This window comes from Rutidosis leptorrhynchoides, chromosome 4 (genome assembly GCF_046630445.1).
Source record: "Rutidosis leptorrhynchoides isolate AG116_Rl617_1_P2 chromosome 4, CSIRO_AGI_Rlap_v1, whole genome shotgun sequence".
NCBI classification, from domain to species: Eukaryota; Viridiplantae; Streptophyta; class Magnoliopsida; order Asterales; family Asteraceae; genus Rutidosis; species Rutidosis leptorrhynchoides.
Genome location: NC_092336.1, coordinates 280,581,116 through 280,596,211, shown reverse-complemented (window position 1 = coordinate 280,596,211; position 15,096 = coordinate 280,581,116).

Sequence of the window (15,096 nt, the reverse complement as noted above, 5' to 3'; positions counted from 1 at the left end):
AGTTTTTAATTAACTAACCCAAAACAGCCCGCGGTGTTACTACGACGGCGTAAATCCGGTTTTACGGTGTTTTTCGTGTTTCCAGGTTTTAAATCATTAAGTTAGCATATCATATAGATATAGAAAATGTGTTTAGTTGATTTTAAAAGTCAAGTTAGAAGGATTAACTTTTATTTGCGAACAAGTTTAGAATTAACTAAACTATGTTCTAGTGATTACAAGTTTAAACCTTCGAATAAGATAGCTTTATATGTATGAATCGAATGATGTTATGAACATCATTACTACCTCAAGTTCCTTGGATAAACCTACTGGAAATGAGAAAAATAGATCTAGCTTCAAAGGATCCTTGGATGGCTTGAAAGTTCTTGAAGCAGAATCATGACACGAAAATAATTTCAAGTAAGATTTCCACTCAAAATAAGATTGTAATAGTTATAGAAATTGAATTAAAGTTTGAATATGATTATTACCTTGTATTAGAAAGATAATCTACTGTAAGTAACAAAGGTTTCTTGATCTTAGATGATTACTTGGAATGGATTTAGAAAACTTGGAAGTAAACTTGCAATCTTGGAAGTATTCTTGATTTTATGAAACTAGAACTTTTGGAATTTATGAAGAACACTTAGAACTTGAAGATAGAACTTGAGAGAGATCAATTAGATGAAGAAAATTGAATAATGAAAGTGTTTGTAGGTGTTTTTGGTCGTTGGTGTATGGATTAGATATAAAGGATATGTAATTTTGTTTTCATGTAAATAAGTCATGAATGATTACTCATATTTTTGTAATTTTATGAGATATTTCATGCTAGTTTCCAAATGATGGTTCCCACATGTGTTAGGTGACTCACATGGACTGCTAAGATCTGATCATTGGAGTGTATATACCAATAGTACATACATGTAAAAGCTGTGTATTGTACGAGTACGAATACGGCTGCATACGAGTAGAATTATTGATGAAACTGAACGAGGATGTAATTGTAAGCATTTTTTTTAAGTAGAAGTATTTTGATAAGTGTCTTGAAGTCTTTAAAAAGTGTATGAATACATATTAAAACACTACATGTATATACATTTTAACTGAGTCGTTAAGTCATCGTTAGTCGTTACATGTAAACGTTGTTTTGAAACCTTTAGGTTAACGATCTTGTTGAATGTTATTAACCCACTGTTTATTATAACAAATGAGATGTTAAATTGTTATATTATCATGATATTATGATATATAATATATCTTAGTATGATATATATACAGTTAAATGTTGTTACAACGATAATCGTTACATATATGTCTCGTTTCGAAATCATTAAGTTAGTAGTCTTATTTTTACATATGTATTTCATTGTTAATACACTTAATAATATATTTACTTATCATTTAACATAATTAACCAAGTGTATCAATATCTTAATATGATTCATATGTACCTAGTAAGACGTTGTTATAACGATAATCGTTATATATATCGTTTTCGAGTTTCTTAAATCAATAGTCTCATTTTTATGTATATAACTCATTGTTAAAATATCTAATGAGATACATACTTATAATAAAATCATGTTAACTATATATATAACCATATATATGTCATCGTATAGTTTTTACAAGTTTTAACGTTCGTGAATCACCGGTCAACTTGGGTGGTCAATTGTCTATATGAAACCTATTTCAATTAATCAAGTCTTAACAAGTTTGATTGCTTAACATGTTGGAAACACTTAATCATGTAAATAAAAATTTCATTTAATATATATATAAACATGAAAAAGTTCGGGTCACTACACCAAGGGGTGGGACGGCGTCCCAATGTATTACAGGATGCTGATGCTGCAATTTGACAAGTCTCGAACCAAAACTCAAACCAACAAAAATTGTGAACCGAAGACACTTAAAACATGTATCTTATATCGTTGGAAAGGTATTTTGACGAGGAAAACAACTAAACACATATCATCAAACAATTACATCATTTAAAATGACTAAATCCTCGTCGAATGATCCATAAAAGTTTATCATTGACGTTTCAAGTTTGTAAAACGCATTCTATGATTCGGGCAACCAATTTACATGTATCATATGTCGTTTCAAAAGTAATTAAACATATATTGCAAGTAAACACTTACTAACAATGTCTCATGGCATTCAAAGCATCAAAAGTTCATTTTAAAATCTATTAAACCCTAGTCAAGAATCACAAAATCATTAATCATGTTAATGTAAGGCTCTCATGTCATCCAATATACCAAATCGAAGCATATGAAGCTAGTAACACAATTTACACATGAACTTTAGCATCTAACCACCTTTAATCAACTAAAATCAAATATCAAACTAACCCATTTCAACTGTTCATGCTAGTTACACCAAATAACAAGATCGAGCATACAATTTACATACACGACATCACAATGAGCCATATACACTAATTATCACACTTTTAAGTCAAGAACACTAAGAACATGAAATCTAGAGTTTTAAAAAAGTTACCCAAACGAAATAAAATTGGTATCAAGTTGTAGAGGATGAAGAGAGGATTCCAAATATGCAATTTGTTTTGATGTTAGCTTCTTGATTTGGATTTAGATGATGAATTAAGGATTTTGGGAGTTTGAGAGGAAAATAAAAGTAATAGAGAAGAGATAAGAGGATGAATGAATGTGTGGTGGTGAAGGTGGGTTGACTAGTTGACCTAGTCAACTTGTTTGCCCACTATGCAACGTTGTTCCTTTAGTTTAAAAGCGGGTGCGTGAATTAACCGAACGAAATATTTAAACGCTAGGGTAAACGAGAGATGTTATAATCCAATAACGGGAATGTTAAGAATGTTGATTAACGAAAGGTACGAATATAGATGACAAAAGATTATATATATATATATATATATATATATATATATATATATATATATATATATATATATATATATATATATATATATATATATATATATATATATATATATATATATGTATAAAAGAGATGGGCGTTAAAATGAGTTAACGGAAAAATGCGGGATGTTACAGATTAGCTCTCTCTCTCTACTATCTCTCCCTAGATTCTAGAGAGAGAAAAGTACAGAGATTAGGAAAATAATTATCTCACTATTGTCGCTCTCTAGTGATCAATAAGAGATTAGTATATAGTTAGTAGTAGAAGCTATCAAACATTGTAATGCTATGGATATTTTGAAGAAAAACAAGTGTTATTCTGCCGACATAATTCGGTAATATCTATCCTTTCTTTTATTTATTTATTATAATATTCTTGTTTAATGTTTGTGATTTATTAATATTAAAAATGCTTGTTGCCATGATGTATGATTAATTACTTGATTGTTTGCCATGATTTAATAATGTTAGTTAGGGATGATTATCGTTTCGTACTCGCTTTCCGTCTATGATATTAAACCTCGTTATTATCGTCCTTCCACCAATAAACGTGATTAAAACCTTTTATAAAGTCGACAATTATAAGGTAATTAATTATCTGTGTTTATACATTGGTCAAGGTTTGAACCCATCGGAAATACTATAAAGTACATGAGGAATCACCGTATGACCAGATCAAGACATTGATCAAGAGTATAAGACTCGAGGAAATACTGTTGCAATAGTATAGTACAGTGTTGATGTACTATAGGACCACTTGAGCATGGTCAAGGTCAGAAGCTTTGGAACCACTATAAGTGGAGTACATGGTGGATAACTAAGGGATTTATTGGGTAAATTTAAGTAAGGGCTGGTTTAAATCATAAATGAGAATTTAACGCACTACAAAACAAACTAAGCTTATAAATCTTTAAGGATGACTGAGAACTATCAGAGGTTCTAATTTGTCTACAAACCCTTAGATTTTACTAAACCATTGATAAAAAAGGAATTCAAAACACAATCATAACCACTCACTTGGGTGATACACTAAGGTGTTAAGAAAGGTTAGATATTATATATTTATGGCTATGCTACTTTATTCGTGCGCCCAAAGTATGCATTGCATCCAAGATGGGCCGCTTATATCCTTAAACCGGATAAAGCTTCGGGGGTTGAGCATAGTCCATCTGATCAGAATCACGATAGCCTAGTTCCTCATGACATGCTAATCAAGAAATCAATTAGTAAGGAATATAGTGTCTACACTAAACTATATCTATCCAATGAGTGTCTTGCAATCATCCCGACACTACGTTATCTTAACTCATGGTTAACCACGTCTTCTCTGTCCTTAGTTATTGCATGGTAGCTAGCTTATTTTAATTATATTGCTTTAATATTTTATAATACAATTATAAATCAAATCAACCCAACTATAGCCTTTAGACAGTTTGATATTCCGAATAAAGTGGTGTCTAGAATAAACCGGTTGGACTTGGTTGTTAGATTTTCCAAACAGTCGCCAATTTATTGGTACCAAAAGGATTATGCCTCTCCACACAAGGTGTACCTTGCCACTAATCTTAGATTCTAAATTGTGTACAAACCCATCTTAATCACTTAGTTATCAGAATAAGCTCCGTTTCAAATTCGACCGCTTAAGGAACGACCCTAGGTCATATGTGCCCTTGCTAAACCATAGGAAGGAATAATGGATTTAGGCCCACCATATATAAATTAAACAATCAGCTTCTTCTGTTGATATCCTGAATTGACGTTTTGCGTCCTAACGACACCGCATGAATAAACAGTCCGATTCAGGCATATCATAGGTAAGAGTAAATTTTTGGCGCCGCTGCCGGGGAGCGGTAGTACGATTTGGAGCTTGTTTAGATTAGTTATTTTTTAAGAGACCCTTTGACTGAGACTAGTTTTTTCAGAAGTTACTAGTTTACCGTAGTTAGGTTAGATAATATTAGCTTAATTTAGATTAATTAAAAAGTTTAAAATGGACTTCCTTATTAGTGAACCTTTATGATGGTTTAAACTACTTAGACCGCTAAGAATTCTTCTGACACATCCTTTCTTAAATCCAATACCATACATTGTACCCATCCGAGGCCTGGAGGTAACTTCATGAACTTCACTGCTGATGAGGCCTGGAGATTGATTGAGGAGATGACTATGCACCATCACGATTGGAACACGGAAGAGCACATTTCATCAACAACACTGCTTTTCGCCTCCGATCCTATTGAAAATAAAACCATCAAATTTCTCTCGAACCAAATAGAAAACCTCACCAAAGAAGTTGGAGAGCTAAAGAAACTTCCACAACATGTGTCTCAAGTGCAATTATTCCGGAATTGTACTGACCCACATCCGACCAAGGTATACGAGGCTGAATGTGAGGACTCTGTTGTCTACTCTGATAAGATCCTAGCTCATCTGCACAGCCAACCTACCAAACCCACAACCCAAAATAGACAAGTCCAAACGATGTCCTACTGCGAATCATCAACATGATCATAGCAAGACAAGACGCATCTGACTTAGTCATGACTAATCACTTGAGTAGTCTTGAAAATCAAATAAGCCAGCTAAATCAACGTCTCGATTCTCTAGGTTATCCTAAAAATGACTCAAAGAATGCACATAGACAACCTTCAGTTTCTTCTAAGGAGAAGAAACTAACTAATACCCGTTCAGTCGTAGTCATTGAGTCATCACCTAAACCCACTGGGAAAGCACCCATTCCATTCCCAGGATGTCTCAAGAAAAGACATAACAAGATGAAATCTTTTAAGCTTGACGGTAAATTTTTGGACACTGTGTCTAAAAATCATCAACCAAGGATAAGGTACCTGAAGTACCCAATGTGCCGCTGAACGTGGATTTTTCAGCCATTCTCTTAAATACTCTTCCTGAAAAACTAAGAGATACTGGATGATTTACCCTTCCTTGTTCTATATACCAATCTGGTACTATCCGCACTGACCTTGGTTCAAGCATCAATTTCATGCCTTACTCGCTATTTCAGAGACTCGAAATTGGAAACTTAACCCTACCAAAATGAGCATCCAGCTAGCTGACCAATCCACCAGATATCTTAAGGGAATAGCTGAGAACGTAATGGTTAAGGTCGACAAATTCCTTTTTTCGGCCGACTTTGTGGTTATGGATTTTAAAGAAGACGTGAAAACCCCTATCATCTTAGGAAGGCCATTCATGAATACAGCGAAAGCGATCTTGACGTTTATTCATGGACTATTACCTTGAGAGCCCGTGGAGCAGAGGTCACTTTAACGATCGACGAGTCTGTATGTGCTTCTGATGGGAACGGCAAAATAAATAGCATCTCCACTAGAAAAATCACCTTCTATTCCGAGAATGAAGAGAAGAATATAAAAGTAGAAGACAAGAAGAATAACCACTCCACACATACCCAATCTTCACTCCCACCTTATTTTGATCTTTTAATGACTGGAAATGATTTTGTTCTAGAAGAACTCTCTGAACCAATTATTCTTGAAACTTCCGACCAGAGTGACGAGGAGGTGGATGAAGAAATTGTAATGGAGAGCCTGGATAAGAAGAAAGAGATGGAGGATTCTAGCACTGAAGTAGTTGTTAATGTTTCTACCATATTGGAGACGTCAATAGACATCGTCCCACCTCCATCTTTAGAGTACAACATTACAACCAACCAAAAGTCACAAAGAAGAAATACGGGTTTTGCGTCAGGGCTACCATATAAACCATCACTCAATATACATAATTACATACACATCATGGAGTGATGAGGAACCCATTGACCATCCTGTTCTAATAAAGGAGGTAAAAGAAGTTGATAGCTTTGTTATACCTCAAGTTAAACAAAGCATTCACTTCAAACCACCTTCTCTTCTCATTGGACATACCTTATTCTATGTTCGCTTTAATCTCATAGGTATGTTCCAGTATTACCTCTTGTGTCTACTGATGGATGCAAAGGAGCCGCCTAGATTTCCTGAGAAATAAGTATGACGACCCGAAAATTTTCGACTAATTTTAAACCAAACTCTCGATACGATTTAATATTTTAAAGCGATAAGAAAAGTCTGATAGGATGAGTCTCAAAATTTTTGAACTGTTTCATATATTTAATCACCCTTCGACCAGTCTCGACGATTCACGAACAATTAATTGTAAATAGATATGTGTGTGTATGAATATATATATATATATATATATATATATATATATATATATACTTAATTGATAATTATATGTACATTGTTATATATTAAAATTAGTATTATTAATAGTATTATTTTCAATATATAACATATAGATATGAAGTTTGATATATAAATTATTATAGTATTATTATTACTAATATTATTCTTATCATTAAAAATATTAGTATTATTATAATTAATATTATTATTAATAATAATATTATGGTTACTAATTTATTAGGTATTATTAACATTATCAGTAATAATAATAATATTATTATTATCATTATATTAGTATTTATAATATTAAGAGTATTGTTATTATAGTTATAATAATTATTAATTAATAAAATTAATTATAATTACAGATTTATACATACGATATATATGCAGATATATATCGTATTAAGAATCAGTTTCACATTTCTGTCATACTGTAAACAATTTTGTTTCATGTCCCTGAAATCGTTAAACATCCAAATCGATAGTACCAATTAGTTGAAAATCATAATCAAGCTTTGCAATTTTTCTTCTTCAATCTTTGTTCCTGTCTGCAATTAATACCAGGCGAATTCACTATACAACAAAATTAGTTGAGTGTCCAATCTACTTTTATTTTCTTCTTTTTTCTGTTCTTGTTCTTCTCCTGCTCATGATTCTTCCTGTCTAATATTGATTGATATCACGATCAATTAATTATTCAATTCTGTTTCACGTCCCTGTCCAACTCTATTCTTCTTCTCTTCTTTAGTCTGTAAAAGTAAATTGAATAGAATCTCATTGCAATAAGACAACTGATCAAATCACTTTTAATAACTTTAATTATTCGATTACCAGCTAACTATATATGATGCTATTCCTTATTGCAATTTGAATGAAGGAGGAGAAAAGAAATCAAACAGACAGATACAAAATTTGTTAGCTGTCAATAACAGTTAAAGCGTACGAATTTGTTACAGGTCATAATCTACTTTATATTTTTCTTTGTTTCTCCACATGGCTCGAATATTTCTGACAACATTCTCAATCTACTTCCTTTTATTATTTTGTTGGTATCTCTTCGGATTGATTCTCCTGGTCGACTGCTTCCAAGCTATATAACAAAATATGTTAGAAATAAATATCAAATTTACAAATTCAATTATTTGATTTACATTATTATAATCATACATATATACTATATTCATATATAAATATAGACATACTTACAGATAGGTGGAAAGAAAAACAACTTACCACCCTCTTGAAGTTTTATTCGATCACCACCTTAATTACTAGCTCATCATCGACTGCCACTACCACCGGCTACTACCATCATCATTCAATCACCATCACACGCCACTTCTACTTTCTGTTTCTCTTCTTGTTCGATTGAGAACACCAAAGCCATCATCAAACATCAATCCATAACTACAAATCACCTTCCACCACCCTCATCACCAAGAATAACCAAACCCCATTAAAATTTTTCGTTCAATTATAACAACCATTTCACGACCTCTATCATCATGGATGCTCATGTCTTTATGTTGGGTCAGCCGTACACCACCACCACCACTTAACTGGGAACCATCTTCTCTCCTCCTCTTCTTTCTTCTTCTTCGATGATCAAACACCACAAAAATCACGCATCAGTTACCATTTTTCTTTTCTGTTGTTGTGTCTTATGTGAACCCCCTTTTAGACACACTAGCACCATCACACAACATTCTGTGTGGCACGAATGAAAAATTGACAACTTATAATGATTTGAGTATTGGATGTTTATGCGTATTTCAACGTTTGAGAGATAAAGTTTACACTTTTTAATTAGATTTACAGCTTGCAAAACTTTTCATTCGAAATATCATTCACAAAGTTTAGACCCCCCACTTTGTGTTAGTGGAATTCATTAGGTACATGTAATTATTAGTTTCTTTATTCTAAACGAAAAGCAAAAGCCATGATTTTTGCTTCCTAAGAGGCAACAACCGAATATTTTTTCCCAAACACCATTATAATCACACCTTTGCTACAACCTTTTGAACTAAACCCCTAACCACTCATGACTACTGATGCCGTTATTATCTGTTTCAAATGAGATTACCAAATCTCCTATTACTGCTCAACAATCCTTACTGCTATCATATTGTTAACCGTTGCTGCTACAACTACTGCCATACGATTTCTGTTTCTAACAAACCAACTCTAACGGGCCATTGAAAAACAACCTAATCTAAATGGGTTCGTGGACTTATTTTAGTAGGCTTACTTGATATTTAGGCTTACTTGATAATTATGAATGGGCTGAAGATCCAGCTTAGTTAACTAGGCCGTTAATTTAATTAGACTAAATAATGATGATGATCACGAAGATAATGATGGTTAGGGTATGCTGATGACCGAATGCACAATGATGATAAAAAGAATGATGGTTAGGGTTTATAGTTGATGATGTAGGATATGATGACGATGGTGGCGGTATTTGATAAATGATACATAGAATAACGATAGATGAATGATATTACAGAGATTATAATGATCGTGAATGATAATTATGATGAACGATGTGATGATGAGATGAACCAGGAAGAGATCGAATAGAAACTTATGAAACCCAAAAACTGAAGTTTTGTTTACTGCAAACGCCTCTCTTACTATCCTGTTGCTAGCGAGTAAGTTGTTTCCCAGATGCTTTTAACGAACACTCTAAGAAAACCTAATCAAGTAGCGCCTATGAGAAGTTGGGTTGTGAATTTGTATTTGGGCTTCAAGTCATCAACGTGATAAAGTAATTGGCTAGGAATTTAATTCAGAAATGAAATGGATGGTTCAGTGGTTAGACGTGTTATTGGGTGAATGAGGGGTCTCGGGTTCGAGCCCAGACTCAGACATTTATTTTTGGAAAAGCCTTTAAGATAGAAATATATCTCTTATTATTATTATTATTATTATTATTATTATTATTATTATTATTATTATTATTATTATTATTATTATTATTATTATTATTATTATTATTATTATTATTGTTATTTTTATTGTTATTATTATTATTATTATTATTATTATTATTATTATTACTAGTATTATTTTTATTATGTTTATTATTAATTATTGTTGTTATATGATTAATATTATTATCATTAATAAGTATATCAATAATAAGTATTAGCATTAGGTATTATAAGTAATATTATCATTAATATCATTATTATTATTAAAATAAGTATTATTAATATTAATATCATTATTATTATCATTATTAGAAAAATTATTATTTTTATAATTATTATAGTTATTATTATTACTACTATTATTATTATTATCATTTTTATCAAAATTTATATTATTATTAAAATTATCATTTAGATTATTAGTAGTATCAATATTATTATTATTAGTATCATAAAAAAATTACCAATTGTTATTTATTATTATTGATATTATTTTATCAAATAAATAACTATATAAGAATATATTTAATACATATCACATAACAACATTAATATTTTCATAATAAATACTAACTAAGTATCTAAAGTATATAAAATAAATATAGTTAATTCAGTTATTAATGAAACATACAAATTACTAAAATAACAATTAATAAGAATATATAAATTTGTTCGATTACGATTATATGTGTTAATATATATATAAATGATATAGGTTCGTGAATCCAAGGCCAACCATGCGTTGTTCAGTTCCGTCGTATGCATATTTTTACTACAAAATATTGTATAGTGAGTTCATTTGATTCCCTTTTACTCTTTACATTTTTGGGACTGAGAATACATGCACTGTTTTTATAACTGCTTTATTAAATGCTTTTGAAATATATTTTGAACTGAGAATGCATGAAATGCTTTTATAAATGTTTGACGCGATATGACACAAGCAAAACATTCCTCGAATGAATTATTATGCAGACAGAAGTTCTGTTGATTATGATTGAATTAGTTGGACGTGATAATTGCCACTAATTGATGTGAATATTTTTTCCCTGATTATTATAGCTTGGTAACCTAAGAATTAGGAAACGGGTATAGCCCCTAATTCACGCGAATCTTAATGGATGCTACCGGGTTTAACACCCCCACCCAGAATGTTCACTAGACGGAAGAGCTAGTGGGCATGATGTTTAGTACTTCGAGGTTTATATATTATACAGACGAGATGTTCTATTTTTGGGGATATTATTGATGCGCATTATATGTTAAGGTCGGTTACCAAGCCAAGCAATGAAAGCAAAGTGAATGTTATGTATCGAGAGAATGATTTTATACACAAGTTATGTGTATGTTATTTTTGTGCACGAGATATGTGTACGGTTATTAAAAATCGTGAGGCAACCTACGGGGGAGAAAAGGATACGAACCTACTCTACCAAGCATTATGAAGAATGGTTTCGTACACGAGATAGGTGTACTGTATTTAAATCTTGTGGTCTATCAAAATGATGAATTTTATTGTTTATGATAAACCTATGAACTCACCAACCTTTTGGTTGACACTTTAAAGCATGTTTATTCTCAGGTATGAAAGAAATCTTCAGCTGTGCATTTGCTCATTTTAAAGATATTACATGGAGTCGTTCGTGGCATATAGAGGTCAGAACCTCGCAATGGGACCATCTGTTGAAGACTTCGTCCACGTGGATTAGGACGGGTCGTTATAGGTGGTATCAGAGCGGTGGTCTTAGCGAACCAGGCCTTGCATTAGTGTGTCTAATAGATAGTTGTTAGGATGCATTAGTGAGTCTGGACTTCGACCCAGTAGTTGTTAGGATACATTAATGAGTCTAGACTTGGACCTTGTTTGCATGTCAAAAGTTTTGAATTTCATTCCTTGCCAAAAAATATCTACTTATCATTTTCAGTCTCGACACGTCTTATTGCAATTATTGCATAGATGGTGTACAGACGAATTCATATTCCATCACATTAGACCTTGTCTGACACGTTTCCTTAATTCCCTCTGTAATCTACAGGATCTTCTGTACTATATATAGGTATTAAGTATTCTATGTAATTAGAGTATCATCCGATATTTGAAAATCATTACATATCAAAAATCATTTCCCTGATTGTACAAGATGTCAGCAACAAGTTCGAGTCCCTCAAATTCCGACAGCTATTCCGATATGGATATTCACCTGAGTTCCGAAAGCAGTGTAATCGGAATGGATTAACCAATTAGCCATCAACAATTCTGAATGAACTGTGGATGAGTTCGTAGCCTACTTAATTATTGGAGACAAGAAGAAGGTGATCCCTTACATCCACCATATTGCCCTCTTGGCGATGAACCTGAAGCACTTACCGGCGAACATATCCGAAACATCATTTTCAGCCTCATTTCCAGAATAACTCACAACGATTACGTAACATCTACATTTCTAAATCTTATTCATCCACTTGTTCAAACCGCCAATCATCTCGGAGTAATAGAAGAAGTCAACGAACTTCGTGCTCGAGTTGTGGTTTTGGAGAATATGGTGCAAAGATTACACGCACCAGAAGAATCACCTACACCAACAGCACCAGTACCACCAACAACACAAATTTCAACATCACACACCTCAATATCACCATCTATACCTCGAACATAATCTTCGTTCTACGTATCGTTCTACATCGATTATATTCGTTCTACGTATCATTCTACATCATTATCTTCGTTCTACATGGCGATTATGTAATCTCTAATGTTTTAGAGATTATGTATTCTAGTTCTAACGGTAAATCAAATGAGTTTAATATTATATTGACTCATTAAATCCATGATTACATCTGAAGAAAATATATATGTATATATATTTTCATAAAGATTGTAATTAAAAGTTTTTTTGTACAAACTGTTAATGGTGAAAATATTTTAACGGGAAGGTAATACCCAAGGAATATTTAGTTTTCACATTAATAAGTTACACGGTACATTCTTCAATTTAGATTCAGCAGTCAATAACAATACTGCCCAAAACCACACATATACATATCCGTTCACCAAAGAACAACTATTTTTATTCAAATTCAATTTCATATTCGGATTTTGACCGATCAGAATCCAAGTCAAGATTTGACAAGTGGCATAATGAACAAAATAATGGACAAAATAAAATTGATTAGTAACCAATTAATTAACTACGTAAACTTTAAACCGATACTAACCTTGGACAATTAAAAAGTATTAAAAGAGTAGGAAATATTAATTATAACACATTTTGATTTAAAATATCGCTAATAAGTTACATCTACTACAGTTAAATATTTCCTCAAGTTTGCCACTTGATTTCATCTTAAACATCATTTGTATCTTGACAATTACCATCTACGTTCAAACCCTTCAGAAATTCTTGAAACACCTCGGGTCGATAACCAATGATTCAGAAATGAGAATGATGATGAAGCAGCAAAAGCAGTAGATGGTCTTAATGACTAAAAGCTTGATAACAAAAGAATGGTACGTTGGAAAAGCTCGGAAAAATATTGAAATCTTCTTTCTTTATCATAAACATCTTCAATATTTCTATGATATCATTATATCTTCCTTAGTCGTAAATATCCTCAACATTTTCGAAGGTATCTTTATATCGTTTTTGTTCGTAGTTATCTTCGCTGTCATTCTATCCTTAGTACATCATATTGAAAACGGTTTCGACTTCTAAATTCTAGTGAAACCCTAGAAGTTTTAAAACCTTTGATATTTTAGGGTAATATTGGAATGAAAGCATGAGTTAATGTAATATAATGACACTTGATCAACGTGATTATATTACAGTAAGTCATGCGAAAGTTCTAATGGATTGTGATGATAGTAATGCTTGATCAACCTTACTATCACCACGAACCGTGTTACTTGACTTGTATTCATCATGAATCATGTTACTTGATTCGAATTCATTATGAAATCAAACTCGACCCGAGTAGAGCATTCATAAATCTATCTGCGTATCAAACTCGAAGAAATCTTTAAATCTTACCATTTATCTTCGATGAAACATTCTTAGACGAATAAAATCTTTCTATTAAGAATCTAAGTTCAAATCTGGTATTAAAACATTCTCGATTTCAATTCCAACTATCACTACTCAAATTTCGAGGCAAAATTTCTTTAACGGGTAGGTACTGTGACGACCCGGAAATTTACGACTAATTTTAAACCAAACTCTCGGTACGATTTGATATTTTAACGCGATAAGAAAAGTCTGATAGGATGAGTCTCAAACTTTTTGAACTGTTTCATATATTCAATCACCCTTCGACCAGTCCCGACGATTCACGAACAATTAATTGTAAATAGATATGTATGTGTGTGTGCATATATATATATATATATATATATATATATATATATATATATATATATATATACTTAATTGATAATTATATGTACATTGTTATATATTAAAATCAGTATTATTAATAGTATTATTTTCAATATATAACATATAGATATGAAGTTTGATATATAAATTATTATAGTATTATTATTACTAATATTATTCTTATCATTAAAAATTCTAGTATTATTATAATTAATATTATTATTAATAATAATATTATGGTTACAAATTTATTATTTATTATTAACATTATCAGTAACAATAATAATATTATTATTATCATTATATTAGTATTTATAATATTAAGAGTATTGTTATCATAGTTATAATTATTAATTAATAAAATTAATTATAAATACAGATATATACATACGATATATATACATACGATATATATATATATATATATATATATATATATATATATATATATATATATATATATGTATATATATATATAATGATACATATACACATACGTATTAAGAATCAGTTTCACATTTCTGTCGTACTGTAAACAATTTTGTTTCATGTCCCTGAAATCGTTAAACATCCAAATCGATAGTACCAATTAGTTGAAAATCATAATCAAGCTTTACAATTTTTCTTCTTCAATCTTTATTCCTGTCTGCAATTGATATCAGGCGAATTCACAATACAACAAAATCAG